Source organism: Lepus europaeus, chromosome X (assembly GCF_033115175.1).
Source record: "Lepus europaeus isolate LE1 chromosome X, mLepTim1.pri, whole genome shotgun sequence".
NCBI classification, from domain to species: Eukaryota; Metazoa; Chordata; class Mammalia; order Lagomorpha; family Leporidae; genus Lepus; species Lepus europaeus.
The window spans coordinates 9,738,068-9,743,197 of NC_084850.1; the positions used below are offsets into that span (position 1 = coordinate 9,738,068).

General features: G+C 37.5%; 1 pseudogene; it reads left to right on the forward strand.

The window, feature by feature from the left end:
• The first annotated feature begins 3,812 nt into the window (after window positions 1–3,812).
• Window positions 3,813–4,910, forward strand: LOC133753432 (phosphoglycerate mutase 1-like; annotated as a pseudogene).
• Window positions 4,911–5,130: the final 220 nt, after the last annotated feature.

Here is a 5,130-nt window from a genome sequence, read left to right on the forward strand (position 1 = left end):
TTGTATTCTGGCTTATCAAAAGAACCTGTAGATAAGGTTTCCTAGCCAATCTCAATAATAATTAAGGAGTCAACATAGATTGGCAGATGTGCTAAACAGCACTCTGGCCTCAGAATTAGCCCTTAAGGCATTCAGATCTGGCTGAAGAGCCCATGAGAGTATTTTAGGCATGGAAAGCCAAGACATTCTGGCAAAAAACAAAACAAACAAACAAAAAAACCAACAAATACAACAACAAAAAACAACTAAATGAAAGATCTCTGCAAGTGAGATCCCAGCTGAAAGAACAGGGCCATCAAAGAAGGAGGTACCTTTCTCTGAAGGGAGGAGAGAACTTCCTAAAAAAGATCAGAGTCGGCGAACTCAAAAGGCTTCCATAGCCTTGGCAACTCATGAGAAGAGGTAGGGAGATTACTGACGCCATAAACAAGAGTGTCAATTTTTTAAGTCAACAACAGTAGTCATTATGCTCCTCATGTAGGATCTCTGTCCTTAATGTGCTGTACAATATGAATTAATGCTATAACTAGTACTCAAACAGTATTTTACACTTTGTGTTTCGGTATGGGTGCAAACTGTTGAAATCTTTACTTAATATATACTAAATTGATCTTCTGTATATAAAGATAGTTGAAAATGAATCAAGTAGTTAAGCTAAGTGGTTATGTTAAGCTAAGTAATTAAGTTAAATAGTTAAGTAGTTAAATAGTTAAGTCACATTAAGTAGTGGTAAGTTTATTGATAAGTGTATTAAATAGTCTAGATTGATAAGTATATTGTACTGATAAATGCATTGACCTCAATGAGCATGCTGATGAGTAGTGTGATAAAAAACCTAAAAAAAACCCCTGATGTGTAAGTAATAAAATCTCTCACTGGAAAGACAAAAAAAAAAAAAGAATCTTGATGCGAATGGAATGAGAGAGGGAGCAGGAGATGGGAGGGTTGCGGGTGGGAGGGAAGTTATGGGAAGGAAAAGCCATTGTAATCCATAAACTGTACTTCGGAGATTTATATTTATTAAATAAAAGTTTAAAAAAATTATTAAGGAGTGAAAAAGAAGGAAAGGAATCTTGGGAAAATTGTGATAAGAAAATCATGTCATAGTATTCATAAAGAATTAGAAGGAAGTGTAATTCTCAAATCACAGCTCAATGGATTGGACAATAAAACTACAAACTTATTAAATTTATTATTAGATATCACAATGATATTTGGAAAAATGTACTCATAAGTCATCCTCAGTAGATACCCATAACAGGCTATGGTGAAAAATTTGTTTCCTTTGTAAGGAAGAGAATTTTATTGCTTGGCTACAGGGTGGTCTGCAAACTACTACTACAAAGTAGAGCCAAACTCTTGTCTTCAATGCCCCTAATCTTGCATTCCATCCATTGTATGTATTACCCCCAAATTAAATGTCTATTTTTAAATGATAAGAATATGCTTAATTCCAATATTGATAACAAATCAGGAAACAAACCATATTAAAACTATACTCCAAATGAGAACTGTTTATAGTCGAATTTATCAAATTTTTACTGTTCCTTTGCTCTGTGTAGGATAGTATTGGTAAACATTAATTAATAACTCATCTTAAAAAAGCAAAATATTTTGAGATAATGTAAGATTTATTGAGTCCTGTAACTGTAATAGGTTTCATTAGGAATTCTGCATCCATATGTTTTATAATTGCTTTGCAAAGAGATATAATATTTCTAAATCAAGTTCTGTTGTTTATTAATATGTGGCAGTAGTAATATAATTATTCTATGTCTCCATTGTTTTCATTAGAGTCTGTGTTGCAATCTCTTTGAGAAAGGATTTTTTAATGTATATAAGATTTATTTATACAAATAGAACATTTTTCCTGTATTATATATATGTGTATATATATATATATATATAATTTTAAGTATATAATGATACTACATTAACTGGTTTTAAGGTTTCTATGTGACTCATTATTTTCATACAGTGGAAAATTTGAAAATCCTGTATCTGTAATCCTATTTTAGGCTGTTATGAAGTTTTTCCCAAGACATTATAGAATTAAGAACAACTTCCTATGGAAATAATTCCCATTGTTATAGCTTTAAAATATTCTATTAGCAGAGAATTGCAATATGAAACCTGCATTGAATGTTGGGGGAAAGGATCAGTATATCCTTACATCAGACTATTATACCAGGTTTTTCTCTATATAATTGCTACTCTAAAAATTTTTAAAGTATTACTTTAACCTCTGAATATAAAAGCAATATTGAGCAAAAACATCATGTTGAGAAAATATTAAAATGATAAAATACCTACAGTTCAAAGACTCAAAAATGAAATTGACACGATTATATATATATATATATATATATATATATATATATATGTAAAGGTCTTCCTTCAGTTGGTTCACTCCCCAAATGGCCACTACAGCCAGAACTGCGCCAATCGGAAGCGATGAGCCAGGCACTTCTTCCCGGTCTCCCATGCTGGTGCAGGGCCCAAGCACTTGGGCCATCCTCTGCTGCCCTCCCGGGCCACCAGAGAGCTGGATTGGAAGAAGAGCAGCTGGGACTAGAAGCGGCACCCATATGGGATGCCGGCACCACAGGCAGAGGGTTAACCAAGTGAGCCACAGAGCTGGCCCCACGATTATATGTTTTCTAAATTTATTTTCACTTGAATGAATTGCATGTCTTTATTTCATCCACAAATTGGGATCCTACTCTGTAAAGTTTTTCATTTAACAATACCCAACAACCATTTCACAGTGACATTAAATGTTCTCTTAAAATATGCTTATAACTATGAAGTTGCTGTATGTTTAAGGTCATAGCTTAAATTTACAGTCTAGCATAAATGGCATAATTCTTTATTTTCATTATTTAACTTATGTGATATGATTTAATATTTTTTAGTTTCGTGTTTTTAGTTGTTTGAACCTAAAATATTTCCCCAAAATATTCTATTTTACTTAGCCTAACCTATATGATTTTTACTAGCCATCAATATTAGCATTTGGATACAAAAAACCATGAAACAGATAAATTATCTCAGATAATCTTTTTAAAAAGATATAATTTTTCCTACCTCAATTATCTGGTATGAAGTATATACATATTAAGAGTTCTTGGCTGCTCTGTGAAGCTATCTCTGGGGAAACAATATAATTCAGGTGTAGATTTACTTTTTTTGTCATTTAATGGGTATTAGGGAAGGAATTTCTCATCCATCATTATCCATATACTTCATGGATATTTTAAATAGACATGCCATTATTAGAAAAATAGAAAATATATGAATAAGTGACCGGAACATTTTTGTTTCTGAAATATTAAGTAAAATTTGAAATATATTTATCTTGCCCTCTTCTACATAATTTGCCAAAAGGCACGGAACATTTTGCATCCTCAGAATTGAATCACAATGTTTATTGTGTCAAACACTGTAATTTATTGAGTGTATAATAGTTCCTTTGAATTAACAAAATTAAAGTTCAATTAATATGTTCCTAAATGTACACTGTTCTTTATATTCATAGCTGCTATTGTAAACCCTAATTACTAAGTTTTTTAAAAAAAAACAGATTGTTAAGCACACCTGGCTCAACATTTGTGTGAATTTCTGTGTTTATATGAGCAATGAATGCAAATATGATTTTATATCCTTCAGCATAATAGACTTGACCAACCAGCTGAAGGATACCCAGATGGAAGAATCTGTTGGCAATTTCAAAGAATGTGTTTACCACCTCCTGACAAGCGCTGCATTCAAGAATAAGAGCATTGAGTCGGCACTGCATTTCCATCTCCACCATGGCTGTGTACAAGCTGGTGCTGATCCTGCACAGTGAGATGCCTGGAATATGGAGAACTACTTCAGTGGCTGCTATGACACCAACCTGAGCCTTGTGGACCACCAGGAGGCAAAGTGCTGCAGGCAGGCCCTGCGAGATGCTGGCTATGAATTTGACATCTGCTTCACCTCTGCGCTCAAAGGAGCCATCTGGACCCTCTGGACAATGCTGGATGCAATTGATCAGATGTGGCTGCCTGTTGTAAGGACTTGGCACCTCAGCGAGTGGTACTATGGGGTCTGACTGGCCTCAATAAAGCAGAAACTTCTGGCAAGCAATGGTGAGGCCCAGGGAAGAATCTGGAGATGCTCCTATGAGCTACCCCACACGGAGCCTCATCATCCCTTAAACAGCAACATCACAGGTATACAGACCTCACTGAAGATCAGCTGCCCTCCTGTGACAGTCAGAAGGATACTATAGCCAGAGCTCTACCCCTTGGAAATGAAGAGATAGTGCCCCAGATCAAGGAGGAGAAATGGCTACTTACCATATCCCATGGAAACAGTCTTCAAAGCATTGTCAAGCATTTGGAGGGTCTCTCTGAAGAGGCTGTCATGGAGCTGTACCTGCTGGCTGATATTCGCGTAGTCTATGAATTGGACAAGAACTTTTTTTTTTTGACAGGCAGAGTGGACAGTGAGAGAGAGAGACAGAGAGAAATGTCTTCCTTTTGCCGTTGGTTCACCCTCCAATGGCCGCCGCGGCCGGTGCACTGAGACCAGCGCACCGCGCTGATCCGATGGCAGGAGCCAGGTGCTTCTCCTGGTCTCCCATGGGGTGCAGGGCCCAAGGACTTGGGCCATCCTCCACTGCACTCCCTGGCCACAGCAGAGAGCTGGACTGGAAGAGGGGCAACCAGGACAGAATCCGGCACCCCGACCGGGACTAGAACCTAGTGTGCCGGCGCTGCAAGGCGGAGGATTAGCCTAGTGAGCCGCGGCGCCGGCTTGACAAGAACTTTAAGCCATTCAAGCCCATGAAATTCCTGGGGGAAGAAGAGACCATGCCTAAAGCTATGCAAGCTGTGGCTACTCAGGGCAAGACCAAGAAGTAAAGGCAAGTGGGAAAAGCACTATCTCCAGGACCATCCTTCCTACCTGCCCATTCCTCTACAGTTCTCCCCTACACGTGTCACACTTACCACGTATGTAGATATCTTATGTTGTAGCTGCAGGTTGGCACCGGTAGCTCCTTTTTCTTTTTGGCCATTTTGACTTTTGCATCATTCCCTTCACAGAATCTAGTCAGGACAGCAACCCTGGGGTACTGGATAT